The sequence below is a fragment of the Equus przewalskii genome, chromosome 3 (assembly GCF_037783145.1).
Source record: "Equus przewalskii isolate Varuska chromosome 3, EquPr2, whole genome shotgun sequence".
NCBI lineage: Eukaryota > Metazoa > Chordata > Mammalia > Perissodactyla > Equidae > Equus > Equus przewalskii.
The window spans coordinates 83998707-84013950 of NC_091833.1; the positions used below are offsets into that span (position 1 = coordinate 83998707).

A 15244-nucleotide genomic window follows, 5' to 3' on the forward strand; every position below is an offset into this window, starting at 1 on the left:
TTTCTTTCATCAATGCTGTTTCAAATTTTAGCCTTTAGGCATGACATTGAGTGTCACTTACTAAATAGCATTCTCCAAAAGCCCATCTATAAGTTGCCTTCTATTTACCATCTTTCAGAGTATCACGCAGTGTTGATTTCTGAATTCTTCTTCCTCTAGGAAATCATCCAGAAAGATTAGAAAGCATCAATATGTTTTGTTTACTTGATGGCTTCAGTCCACAACCACTCTCAGCTCTCAGAGGCAACCTTTAGGTCCTGGCTGTGTGGCCCCTTCCACAATCACTCCCACAGCCCAGTAGCTTACTTCTTCAAGGCCAACAGGAGAGCATCTCTGTGCTTAAGTAAGGCAAAAGCCTTCCAACTAAGAGCTTACCTTCAAAACCCAGAGACTCTCCTTTTTATTAACTCAAAGTCAACTGATTAGAGCCCTTAATTATATCTAAAACGTTCCTTCTCTTTTGCTCTGTGAGTTGAAGTATCCTGACATATTCACAGATCCCACCCACACTCAAGGGGAGAGGATTATACAAGGGCACAGGTCATCAGAAGCCATCTTAGAATTCTAACTGCCACAGTACCCTTCCCAACCCTTTCCAGTTTCTCTACCCTAGTCTCACTCATCTTTGATGTTGACTAAAAATCAGACATAAATTTGATCTGTGGTTGGTGTTGACATATTTCAATGGCATATGGGAAAAGCATAGACACATGAATTTGAGAAAGCCCTGAATTTAAATCCTGCCTTCACTATTTATTGGCTATGGGGTAAGTTATTCAGCTTCTATGAGCTTCCTATTTATCCTCTAAAAATGAGGATAATAACATCACCTCCATGGACTTTTGGGAGGACTAGATAAGATCACCAATGTAGCATCTATTATATAGCAAAGACTCCAGGAATCATAGCTATTATCAATCGTGCTATTATTACCATTATGCTTTTACTTTGTCACACGTGAGTATTTGACTTATTTGTCTGTGATAACAGTACTGACCTTATAATATAAATCTTAGAAGACGAGGATTGGATATCTGCCTATTAATTTGTTCTGCTTGTATATACTTTTAACACTGAGAATTGATACTTTCTTTAAATCAGACTTGAAATATTAACCAACTAGAATCAGTGGTTCTCAACCTGTTTTATTTCTGGAAACATATAGCTGATGACATTCACAAATGAGGCATATTCCCCTGGATATATCTAGGATTGTAAGCAATTCTGTGTGCAGTAGCTATAACACTTTCTCTCCTACTCTGAATTTGCATTTCAGAAAGCAAATGCGTGAGTGTAATATTATTGTAGGGCTACCTGGAACCCATGCTAATTACTGCAAAAAACAATAAAATAATAAAATACCAGTGATATTTCTCACAAGTGATCTGGAGACACTCTTGTGGTAGAGGTCTGTTGAGCTAGAACATCAATTTTGGTGAACAAAATGTTTTAATTTGTCATCTTTTGCTTCAAATTAATGAGGATTTGCTTTATGTATAGTTTAGAACTAAAAGCTACCCAAAGGCTAAGTGCCCCAGCAGGGAAGAACAGTTAGTAAATTCATTCATTATCTGTTTACATTTCAGTAATGAGCAAGACTGTCTGCTCTTATCACAAATGTGAGTTAAGGGAGAATTGTTCATTTAGGCTGAGTTAGGCTTCCCACTGTGAAATGTAAGATTTGTGAAATTTTAAAAGAGTTTTCTGTATTATTAAACCAATGAGCCAAGGAGAGTCAATTCCCTAAACAATTAGCTTTCTTAAATGAAGTATAGAAAGAAAGGCAATCCATGAATTCATTACTTGTTCTTCCTGGATGCGGACATTAACTGGCATTAAGACTCTTTGAGTTGTGACATATGAGGTGTGATTCAAAAGGAAGAGACTGATTGCTATTAGTCACTCAGGAAATCAATCACAGCCCTTTATAGTGATACTCTCGAGTTCACATCTCCTTACGGGGGAATATATTTTACCTTGAAAGTAGAAAACTGTGGACTCAGTGGGTTTTCCCCCCTTCAATTCTTGACAATTTATAGCTTCCATTTGGAGTTCTCAATTATCAATATCTTTTATTAGCCGTTGTTTGAGATATTTTACAGGAATATCCAGATGCCACACAAATGAAAACTGGCAATCTCTCAAATAGTGCAATTCTATTTCAGTGACTATAAATCAGAACCTACGGCTGCAATCACAGCTCATTCTGCTGTTAGTACGTTGCTTCAGGTGTTAGATGTAGCAGACCTGCTTTCGGATTACATTTATGGCTTCAGCCAGACAAATTAACTTGAGTAAAGAAAATGAAATACTTTTACCAACGTAAAATTAAACAGTGACAGCTAAAAATACTTTGCAAAATGTTCAATGTAATACTGAGACCTGTTGCATAGCACTCAAGATTTGGAGTCCAAAGTGAAAATGCTGTATTTGTCACTTCTTAGGAGCTTGACGTTTATGTTTTATTTGTTTTTTCTTTTTTCTTTTTCTCCTCTTCTTCCTCTTCTTCCTTTTTTTTTCTTTGGTGAGGAAGATTGGCCCTGAGCTAATATCTGTGCCAATCTTCCTCTATTTTATATGTGAGACACTAACTCAGCTTGGCTTGATGAACTGTGTGCAGGTCTGCACCCAGGATCTGAACCCACCAACCCAGGGGCGCTGAAGCAGAGGGCATGAACTTAACCACTGAGCCACATGGCTGGCCCTCGGAGCTTGACTTTTAAATTATTAAACATCTGTGAGTCTTATCCCACAAAATTGGAATAGGAATCTTATCTGAGCATTAATGTTATATGATAAATGAAAGAACTTGTCAAAGTTTCTAGAATATGGAAATGCATAAGGAAAAAATAGTGAAGGCACCAAGCTCATGGTCTCTGGAATCAGACTACTTCAGTTCAAGACTCAGCTCCAGTACTTACTGGGGATATGACCTTGTCACATGTCTTGACCTTTGTTCCTCAGTTCCCTTATCTATAAAATGGCAACAATGATAATAACTACCCCATAGTCAGGACTAAATAAGTTAATATATGAAAATCACTTAAAACAATGTCTGGAACACATAATAACTACATATGTGCTTGCTATTATTAACATTCTCATTTTTATCATCATCGTTATTAAAGCTTTTCAAAATATTTCTTCCCGAGGTCAATCAAATATTAAGTCATGATAATGGAACTTTGGTTTTTATTTTTATTTCTCATGATATCTCATAGTGCCTGGCTCTGCTTAAGCAGTTAAGCATCATCTGGAAAAATTATTCAAAGGAGAAAACAGTCAATATCTTCACATCTTTTAGAATTGCCTATTCTCTCTTATTCTTAGTCACCTCAAAATATTCTTTTTGAAATAATAAATTCGAAATCAAATGAGAAAGCATTTGGGAAACTTCTCGTGCACGTTTACAAACATATATGTGCACTCTACACTTCCTTGTGTGTTGAGACTTTGACAGATATCATCTTATTTAATTATCTATTTATATTTTAATTCTACAATGTCATGAAGTGGGCAGTATTATTTTTATGATACAGGACACAGAAGAAAAATAAAACAAAACAGTGGTTCAAAGAGTTTAATGACTTTCTCAGAGTCACACAGCAGGTTGAGTATTGGAAGCCACACATGCCAGGATCCTAAGCAGACATAATAGTTGGTATGCACCAGGAAGGTTGCCTTGTTTGTTTATGACTAGAGCCAGTTGTACTGGTTGCTAGGTGCCCAGGCCTGATTGGCTAATGTCCGTGCTGCACTCATTGTTAACTGTTTCTGTATCCACCCTGTTCTTAGTCAGTGGACAATCCTGACAAACTTATTTTGAGTGCCAAGTGTTGACTTCTGAGGGGGTCAGATCATCATCTTCCCATTTCTCATAAATTTCTAAAGGGATATTTCTGTCAATTCCAAGATTTTGAGGGACTCAGCCATTCCTATCATGTTTTTCAGGAGTCAGAATGACGAATCCCAAAATTTCTGTACCTGAATTCTCTGTACTGGTGACCAGAGTGTGTAGAGAAATGTTGGAGGCAAAAGAGTGGAGCAAATTAGCTTCAGGATCATTCATCATCAACTTGACATTAGAAACCCATCATGACCAGAATTTTTGTCATAATAGTGATTCCCCAGCAGGCAGGCTTAGAAATGGTTATGATTTATTTGTAGTGAAGTTGTCTAATTTTCAAATAAATACAATGAACCAATTGTTGGTAAACACAGAATATTTAAAACTCCCAGTTTCTCATCTTAAATTTTTTGAAAAATTAACCATTCAAACTAAACTAATTTCCAAGATAAGTATTGTAGTTGAGAATTAAGGATTCAAAACACTGCAAAACCTAAGAATAACCTATTTTCTGCATGCACCAGGGTTAAGTCTCCTAAGCGGCTTTAAAAAAAATCAGTTGTTGGGGCTGACCCTGTAGCCGAGTGGTTAAAGCTCCACATGCTATGCTTTGGTGGCCCAGGTTCACGGGTTCGGATCCCAGGCACAGACCTACTCCCCTCATCAGCCATGTTGTGGAGGCATCCCACAAACAAAAAATAGAGGAAGACTGGCAACAGATGTTAGCTTAGGGTGAATCTTCCTCACCGCAAAAATAAAAAATCAGTTGTTAAGCAAATACAATAACTTTTTTGTGTACGTGTGTGTGCTGTCAGGCATTTATTTAGCTTTCAGTGGCCTGGCAAAATCAAAAGCCTAAGGCCCAAGAGATGAATAATCAGGATAATATTTTCAATTCAGCATTCTTGCAGCTAATTTCTTTTTCAAAATAGCAAGGGTAAGAGCCTAAATACAACTAAGTACAACTTGAATGGCTCTACCTTTCAATGCATAGTAATCAACTCTAAGTTTGTCCTAGGTCTACGTCACAAGTTAGACATCCTTTGGAGAGCTATGTGGCAGATTTTGTTTCACCAGTATTCTACATGGTGGATCAGCTAGCAGTGGATGTGAAAATCGCTCAGGACCTGAATGGTGAGTGAATGTCTAAATGAGGGTGCTTTATTTATCAATCTACCCTTTCACGCTTTCTCCTCTCCCTCCCACCAGTAGACACTCTTTCACAATATTTGTAGTTTGATTCTGAATCAGTTATATTTCAGGTTCATGATATTGAATATGAATTAGCGGCTGTTATGGGCTGAATTTTGTCCCCTTCCTCTCTGAATTCATTTGTTGAAGTTCTAATGCCCAGTACCTCAGAATGCAGCCATATTCGAAGATAAGAGGTTGTTAAGTTAAAATGAGGTGGGTAGTGTGGGTCCTAAACCAATATGACTGGTATCTTTCTGAGAAGAGGAAATTTGGAAACAGGCATGGAAAGAGAGAAGATGATGTAAAGACACGGGAGAAGATGGCCATGGAAAAGCCTAGGAGAGAGGCCTGCGGCAGCTCCTTCCCTCACAGCCTTCAGAAGAAGCTAACCCTGCTGACACCTAGATCTTAGACTGCTAGCCTACAGAACTATGAGAAAATAAATTTCTGTTATTTAAGCCATCTAGCATGTAGCACTTTATTATGGCAGCTCTAGCAAATGAATACAGTGGCCCAGTCTTATGAATCTCTTAATATTTGTAAATCTTGAGAAAGAAGAATTTTAAATGCATATTTAATCCATATAAATTAAAATTCATCTTCTATGTGTAGCACATATGAAATATAAATTATAAAATAGAACTCAAAACCAACACCATCGATTTTAGAGTCCAATGACCATCGCCAACTGCACAGTATGGCAGATGATGATGAATGCCACAGAGAGGAATAAAGCAGGAAAGTGGAATAGGAAATGTTGGGGAAAAGGGCTGTAATTTTAAATCTGAAGTAGGGAAGGCTTCATTGAAAAGGTAACTTGAAGAAGGTGAGGAGAGTAGCCATACAGAAATCTGGGGGAACTGTGTTCTAAGAAGAATGAGCCGCAAGAGTATGCATGGAGTGTACATGGCTTAGTAAAGTGTCCAGAGTGGGTCTGGGGAAGAATTCTACATATATAATGGTTGTAGAGCATGAGGAAAGAGACATAACAAGGTGAAGAATCTTTTGAGAGCTTTGTACCTCATTGCAAAATGTATGGATTTAGCTGTATGTAAGATGAGATCCCCCTGGAGAGTTACAAGCAGAAGAGAGACATGATGGCTTTTACATGTTAAAGGAATCAATCATTCTTGCTGCATATTTGAAAACAGACTTATGGGGACAGGAGTGTGAGCAGAAGACCTGGTGAGAGACGAATGAGGCTAGGACCAGGTCAGTAGCAAAAACGGTCGTGATAGGGGCCAGCCCGGCAGCGCAGTGGTGAAGTTTGCACATTCCGCTTCAGTGGCCCAGGGTTCACTGGTTCGGATCCCGGGTGCAGACATGGCACTACTTGGCAAGCCATGCTGTGGTAGGCGTCCTACGTATAAAGTGGAGGAAGATGGGCATGGATGTTAGCTCAGGGCCAGTTTTCCTCAGCAAAAAGAGGAGGATTGGCAGCAGATGTCAGCTCAGGGCTAATCTTCCTCAAAAAAAAAAGTGGTGATAAATAGTCACATTCTGAATATCTTTTGAAAGACCCAACATTGTTTTACGGTATGTGGAAAAGAGAGAAGTCGAGAGAGACTCATGTTTTTGACCTGAGAATGTAAAATGATGGAGTCGCTATTATTGAGGATGAGTAATACTTGGGATGGGGAAGGTTCAGGGGGAAATTCAAGAGCTCAGTTTTGATGGGTCCAACAAGTAGGAAAATGTAAATACAAACCTGAAGTTCAAACAAGAGAACAGATTAAAGGAGAAATCAACATATATATTTAAAGCCTTGAAACTAATGAGGATATCTAGAGAGTTGATGCAGTGAGGAAATGGAAGAGTTCCAAGGATGAGTTCTGGAACATAACAAAATTTCCAAGTCAAGTGGAAGAGTTGCAATGAGCAAACGAGACTGGGGAGGAATGGTAAGTGAACTAAGGGGAGAAACAAGAAAGAGAGTGGCCTGGATGAAAAGTGAGGTGAGTATGTCAGAAAGGTCTGATGATCAAGTGTATAAAATGCTACAGTGTGTCCCTCTGGCAGTGAATTCCATTATAAAGTGTTTTCTATCTCTATAACACTTTCATTAAAACAGAATCTGGACTGTGGACATTTGTTTGTTTGTTTATTCATTCATCATTCATTTAGAACTGCAGTGTAAGAGATCTCATCTGAATTTTCTCTGCTCTTCTCCACCTCAAAACTCTGACTATTGAGTTAGACACTCTAAAGAAGCATTTTGATTATCTGTTGCTGCTTAATAGCCACAAAATCTCAGTGGCATACTCATTTAGGTAATTTATGCATCACCTACAGGTTGACTGATCCATTCATGTTCCACTGGAGATGATTCTTATGGGACACTTACGATTTATGTGCCTTCACACACCTTGAACTTGTGAGTGCAATCAGAGTGGGTTTTTCTCTTGGCAATAGCAGAGACACAAGAGAGCGAGCCCAACCATCAAACAATGCCCAAATTGCTGCCTGTGTTACATATAATAACATCCATTGGCTCAGACAAGTCATAAGACCATGACCAAGTTCTAGATCTGTATGTGGAAAAAGTGGAAAATGAGAATCAATATTTTTGAACAATAATTTAATCAATGGTAAGCCACACAACTGAAGCCAAGGAAACATCTTCCTGATGGACTCATGATCTTTTAATTATATTGAAGACAATAATTACGATTCTAAGGAAATTAAATGTAACAAGTTAAGAAAAGAGAAAAACAATTAGAATAATTTCAGAATTGGGTAATTTCATAGAATTAAAATATATTAGTGATACAAATTTGTTATAAGTCAGTCATTTAATCTGGCCACGCTCAAACTAAGGGGAACTAGGTTCCAACTTTTAGGGAGAAGAATGTCAAAGAATTTGTAGGCATATTTAAAAACCATTTGCCAATAATATAAATCTATTGAGGAAATGACTGCTCTAATGTATATATTAATTATTATTAAATTAGAGAAAATAGTGCTCCAAATTGCTGCCAGTTTTCTTGGTTATTCACTTCAGTGATTAATTAGAAATTGCATCAAATTAATATGTTTCAGAAGGAAACATTTTTTAATTTGTTTTTCCAGTGATAGAGTATTTGTACCCATACAAACAAAAAAATGCAATTTCTTTTTTTGGGTTCAGCTAGAAGCTGAACTATGTATTCTGTCTCAATTAATTGTTCACCATATGGTCAAGAAAGAGACAATTCCTAAGATCAGGAGAAGCAACATTTAAAATATGATCATTTTGCAGCTAAGTAATTTAATATTTTTATTATGATTATTATTGGCTGTAGTAGTTTTTAAATAAGCCTACAAATTCTTTGACATTCCTCTCCCTAAAAGTTGGGCCTTTTCCCAGGACCAGTTTAGCTGCAATTGGACTGGTATATGTGTAAAAGAAAAAAAAAGTGTGAAAGCAATCTAAAACCTAACTAATACTTACATTTTTAAATCTTAAAATTAATTTGGAAATTCATAGAGTCATAATCAATACCCATTTAATTCTCTCCATAATAAATTCCTTAGTAATGTAATCAAGACAGACACTATTATCTTAAGCAATTAAGAACAACTTTTCCAAAGTTATTAAATAGATTGCAATAAAAATAGAAAATCAAATCCATATACACTGTTAGCAATTTACTTTTATGCATTTCAGTGGAATTTCTGTAATTTAAAGTGATGTTAAAATAAGTCCATTGATTTTATGCAGAAAAAGAATCTAATTAAGTGTAGAATTTAATTTTTCCTGGGATAATTCGTGGCAATAGTTAATCCACGATTAAAAAAGAAAATCTTAAAAAGAAAAAGTCAATTTTTTATTGAGTCTCCAAATTATTTGGGGAATCACATTTCCTATGCTCCTTCCATAGTAGTTTTTCTCAAACATCCATTTAATCTCTTTACGTTATGTAAACTGAGCTATGAAACACCTGTTTCCTTCAGACCCCTCCTGTAATCACTGTGCACCTTCTACTCCTATAGCTGGGAAAGGGATCAGCATTCTCCGTACTACCTGCTACCACTTCTAACCAAGGTTTCCATGCTGTCCTTCAATAAATGGTCTCTCTCCTAATCTTTTTCAATCTCTCTCTCTCTCTTTCTCTCTAGTTTGTGCCATAATTTGTCCTTCCTCAATGAAGAACATAAATAAAACAAATTCATCATCTTCTCAAAACTGTCACTCCTTCAGCCTTCTGAACTCAATAACCTCTGTCTCTCCTCTGTTTGTGCTGCCTAATCCTTGAATCAATTTTTCTCACACTCTAGTATACATGAAGTTTGCATGGGGAACTTAATAAAAATAATTCAGAAGATATTGTTGGAGACCCAGATATCTTTGTTTTAAACATCCAAGGGGATGTTGTGTGCACATATTACCTCTGTAAGGCACTCTATGTCACAGACCTCATGCTTAGAGTCCTGTGTCTATACCAATAAACTTCTGCCCCCCTGCCATTCTTATTTCTTCCTTCCACATATCCTCTTTTCCAGCCTCACCATGGCCTCAAGCCTTCTACCTATTCTCTGTTTCCTCTCATTCCCACCTATCCTCTCACATGCATGTTTTGGTTTCACTAACCCCCATGGACCTGCTGGCTGATTATCTACACTCCATGATCCATTATCTAATGAAGACTGTAATGGTATTTTAGAAACTCTCACTTACCAGAACTTCCCTCTTGCTTTTACTTGCCAAGCCATAGCTTTGAGTTATTATCTTGTCTATTAAAGAGAAATGTTTTTTTCTCGTTATAATATTGTAAAATTTTATAATGAAAATTTTGGAAACACATAAAAAAGCAATACTTGTATAAATTGATGATAATCTCACTAATAATTTCTTGTTACTGATTTTCTAGTGTAAAATCAACAATAATTTCTTTAAACATTTTTGTTTCCTGAAAGGAAATACGTTTTAGGAAAAAAACAAGTACTCTTACTGTCATGGACTACATGTTTGTGCCCCCCCAAATCCATATGTTGAAATCTTAACCCCCAGTGTGATGGTATTAGGAGATGGGGCCTTGGGGGTGATCAGGTCATGAAGGTGGAGCCCTTACGAATGAGATTAGCATCCTTGTTGAAGAAACCTCAGAGAGCTTTCTCGCTCTTTCTGCCATGTGAGGACATAGCAGGCCCTCACTAGACACCAGAACTTCTGCTGCCTTGATTTTAGCCTTCCCAGCCTCCAGAGAAATAAATGTTTGTTATTTAAGCCACTCAGTCTACGGTATTTGTTATAGCAGCGCAAACTCACTAAGACACATATAGAGCGTTGATGTGCAATTTTGGTACCATGCATAGCATCTTAAAAATGTACGTGCATTTTTACCCAGCAGTTTTAAATGTGAGAATTTATCCTATCAATCCTTAGTGGTCAAAGATATATAGCTCTGACGACTGGGTCCCCTAAACAATTAGGTTACATATCCTTATCTGATCTTCTGAAGCCACATAGCAATCTTTTCATTCATCTTTGCAGACTTTTGGATTTATGGCCTAAACAATTTTCACACTCTTTGCTCTTGTTCAATCTGTAGTCTCAACCACATTTCCTCATTTTCCTTTCCAACTTTATCATGAAAATCAAGTCAATCCAATATGTACTATGCCAAGTTTCTAAAATCTGTTAAGCTTCTGCCTCTGTCTTTGGAAGGATGCTGTACCTATCCCATATTGACCCTCTGAGCCTTGAACTATTAACTCTTTATTCTTGTTTTTATCTTTTTTCCAAACTTCTAGAAGAACACGTAGGGAAAAATCTTCTTGACATTGGCCTTGGCAATGATTTCTTGGATATGACACGCAAAGACAACAAAAGCAAAAACAAACAGGAATGAAAAAGGGTCCTCATGTTAGTTTTGTGAATATTAAAAAAAAATAGTATATGATATAACATATAATAAAGCTACCAAACTTTACAACTTACCAAAATGAAAACAAGAAGAAAAGAAAAGGATGATGATTTTTTAAACAATTAAAGAATATAAAATTATAATTTAAAAATTTCCTACAATGGAAACTTCAGTTTCATGTGGCTTCAGCAGCCCATTCAATCAGTTAAGAAGTAATGTCAATCTTATACAAATTCCATCAGAGAATAAAAAAACTGAAAAACTTCCCAACTCATTTTATGAAGCTAGCATAAACTTGATACCAAATACCATAAAATAAGTTGCAAAAAAGGAAAATTACAAACCTAATTCACTCTTGAACATTGTGACAAAAATCACAAATGTAGAAATGTATAAGAAGTATAATGCATTTTGTTAAAGATTGTACATTATTGAAATGTAAAGCTGATTTAATGTTATAAAATAAATTGCCCATTTGAGGATCAAAGGAGAAAAGATATAAAATTATTTAACAGATATAGAAAAAATAACTAATAAAATTAAATATCCATTCCTGATATTAATAAATGTCAATTCTCAAGTTAGTATATTTAGTGCAATCTTGAGAGAAATTTTCGTATTTTTCGTAGGGCTTGTCAAAAAAATCCTAAAATTTTCATGGGAATGCAAAGGGTCAGGAATAGCTCAGACACTCTTGAAGATCAAAGTTGGAGGAGTTGTTATACTAGAAAGCAAGATGTGTTATACAGCTACAATAATCAAGCTAGTTTGGAATTAGCGTAAGGATAGATAGACCAATGGAAGAGAATAAAGGGCCAAGAAACAGTCCCATACCTATGTGGACAAGTGGTTAAAATAAGGCTAGCACTGGCACTGCAAAATAGCGGGGAAAAGATTGCTTTTAAAATGAGTGATGCCTGATTAATTGGGGATTCACAGGGGAAAAATAAAATGATCTCTACCTCACAGGATACGTAGTAAATCAATTCTAAGTGGAATGATTCTTAAATGTGATCTGTAAAATAAGGAAACTAAAACTTTACTTTCATACCAAACATATTTCAAGACTTACAGAAGGTACTTTGAACACGGCTGGTAACAGAGTGCATGGCAAAATCAGTCCATGTTAGGTATCTTCATTCCATGTTTGCTCATTTTGCAATAAAAGAGATGGCATTTACCAACTGAACTAAAGTGACTTTTTGATTGAGTATGGAGTGATTGTTAGTCAGTTGTCTCCTTAGCAAACACTTCCTCTTCCTTACCTGTTTTTAGCAAAACCCAGATTTGTCTTTGGGAAATGCCTATCTCTTAGAGCATTACTCTTTTTCCATGTAGCAGTCCTATGATATGGATGGGCATTGGCCTCACTTCTAGCTCCCTGGGTGCACATCAATTAATGTGAGCAAACTGGTATCATCACAATGCCTGTTGCTAAATCACAGGTTCAAAGATGAGCAATAATTGAAGCATAAGCCAATGGCTGTGTAGTATTTGCTGTGGTCACAGTTACTAGTCATATTGGTCCAATCAAAGTGAAACTCAAAACTTTTTTTTTTTAATTGAGATTGGCCCTGAGCTAACATCTGTTTCTGATCTTTTTCTTCCCCCACCCGCTCCAAATCCCCAGCACATAGCAGTATATCCTAGTTCTAAATCATTCTAGTTCTTCTATGTGGGACGCCACCACAGCATGGCTTGATGAGCAGTGCATAGGTCCATGCCCAGGATCCCAACTGGTGAACTCCTGGCCAGCAAAGTGTAGTGTGTGAAATTAACCACTCGGCCACAGGGACGCCTCTATCAAAACTTTTATTTGATGGTTGTAGAAAACTACATTCTTGCTACATAGTGTAAATGAGAAAATCTGTAACATCTTTTGGAAAACATTTTGCAATGAAAGAAGCCAACTTCAGGAAGAATCCAACATAAAAAAAGGTAATTAAGCCAAGAAAATTACTCAGAAATTGATTACTTTTCTTATTAAAGTAATAAAAATAAAAATCCCAAGTTTTCTAGCTCAGTTCTACAGATCTCTGCATTTTCCCGCAGCTCTCATGTCCCCCCACTGCATATCCCCACAGAAACTCTACAGTGTGTTTCCTTCCATTTGGTTCCATATAGCTTTCCTTGGAAACTGACACAACAGCTTTCTCTTTTCACAATGAGGTCGTCTTTTCCCTTCAGGTCCTCTGCCTGGCTGAGGCAACATTACTGTAGCATCTTTGCTAGTCCAGTGGAGGGAAGCCAGAGGAAGCTGGCTATTTGCAGAACTGGTTTGGAATTTCAGAGCACAGCACAAATGATTGGAAGGTCATTTATGAAGTTACTGTTGTAACCTCTGTGAATAAAATAGTAACAATAATAGACTAAAATGTATTGATTCTCTACAATACGCTTCTTGCAACTGTTTTATGAGGTAGGTGTTATTATCTCCAATTTATATTTGGGGTAACTGAGATTTAGAAAATTTAGATAAGGTGTCTCAGGTAACACAGTTAGTGATGAGCAATAAAGAAAGAATCATAGAAATTAGTGATTTGGGCTTAATAAAAACTCTTAATTACTTTGGGTATATTCAAAACTTATAGCCTTTATCATGCCTCCAAAATTTAAATGATTTAGGTAAATCTTTTTATTCAAAATCAGAATAGCAACTAAGAATAATTCTCTGCTCTACGGATATTTCCTTATTCCATTTTGTCTTCGATTCCAGGAATAGGCCATGCCTTTGGAACTGATGCCACTCACTCTAGACAGCATTTAAAAGAAAATATCTTCCAAAACTAGGCTTGTTTATTCTCAGAGTTAAAAAGGACTTCAGAAAGTTGATCACAAAACCTGCTGAGTAAGCCAGTTGAAGAGAAAAGTTAGAGCGGTTCTAGGCTCCTCCAGAATCATGCCTCTACAGCACCCTGCTGAGGACTATCATTCATACAGAACTTTCCCATTGATGTGACTGTTTCCTATATGGACTAAGTGGTGTGAAAGCAGGGTCACAACTTATTCGACCTTTTATTCCAGCATCATGCAAGTTGCTAAGCTTAAATATTCAAGGTCTCTGTTTTGACATCCATTCTCTCACTTGATTTTTAAACAAACCTATGGTGTAGTTGGAGGCAGGTGTTTCTTTTGTTTTTTAATTTTACTAGTACACTAAATTTCCAAAATCACTCATCTAATAAATGAGAGAACCGAGGCTTTGGATCCAGATATTGGTACTTTAGGACCAGAATTCTTTCACCTATACTGAACTTCCTCAAAATTTAGGCAGACCTGTAATTAAATAAGGATACAGAATAGATATCCTCCAGTCAAGTAAAAATGACGTGCATTATCTACAGGAATGAAGAGTGCGTGTATCGATTCCCCTATGCTGTTCTATTATGGTGAAGTTTACTCTACTAACATTACCATTGATTCAGTCAGTAAAAATTTTAGATCATTTCGTTTTGTAAGAACTATTCTCGGATGGATGCAAAAAGAGAAGTCAAGCTTCATTTCATAATGGAGAAAAATCACAGTCAAACTAGTCTCTATTCCCTAAGTGAAATGGGACTCTTGCAGTGGGCTACTTCTCTGGAGAAAAGTTAGTTGGTTTTCCACCCTATAAAATAGTGAATAAATCCTGTTCTAAAACTTTTATTGCCTAGATGTTTTTATTCTCTTTCAGAGACCTTTGAGAAAGAAATGGTTTCAAGGAACTATCCATTGAACTGGATTTTTGGAATGTATACAAGTGAAAGGACTCAACATTCTCTAATATTTCATCTTTGAGAATGGACTACTGGAAGGAATTCCATCAACAATATTTATTGATTATCCTCTATGTTTAACGATTTTGTGTTTGTTCCTGGCAAGCTTTACATTGTGAATGTGCAAAAGCATATCACGTAGATTTCCCATATTCAAACATTTGTAAACATGTTGGAAACTCTCTTTCCTTCTTTCCCTGCCCTTCCCCAAAATGTAGCAGATTGTTTCTATTATTTCTAAATAAAATAGACTCATTCAACTTTCAGTAAAAAAATCCTATTGAGCATCTCTTACGTGCCAGACACTGTTCTAGATTATGGAACACAGCAGCAAACAAAACTTTGAAACATCTCAGCACTCTTGAAACTTACATTCTTGTAAAAAGAGAAAATTATTTGTCTAAAAAATATGGGTACTGGTGGCCAGAAACACAAATATACCAAACAGGTGACTAAAAGGATGATTAATTAATATCCATTCAGAAAACAAACATTAGCTGAGCATTAGACTTGAAATCAAATGAGGCAAGTCCATTTTGGTTTGCCCCTTAGCTCCACATTGCATATTATCTCCTTTAGGCGGAATGGCTCTGAAAGCTTTT

At 36.5% G+C, this 15244-nt stretch overlaps 1 long non-coding RNA gene across 1 annotated transcript; it reads left to right on the top strand.

The window, feature by feature from the left end:
* Positions 1 to 558: 558 nt before the first annotated feature.
* Positions 559 to 14917, top strand: LOC139082663 (uncharacterized). The gene is made up of 4 exons (XR_011538872.1): positions 559 to 767; positions 4866 to 4981; positions 13075 to 13306; positions 14561 to 14917. It is a non-coding gene; the product is annotated as an uncharacterized lncRNA (long non-coding RNA).
* The last annotated feature ends 327 nt before the right edge of the window (positions 14918 to 15244 follow it).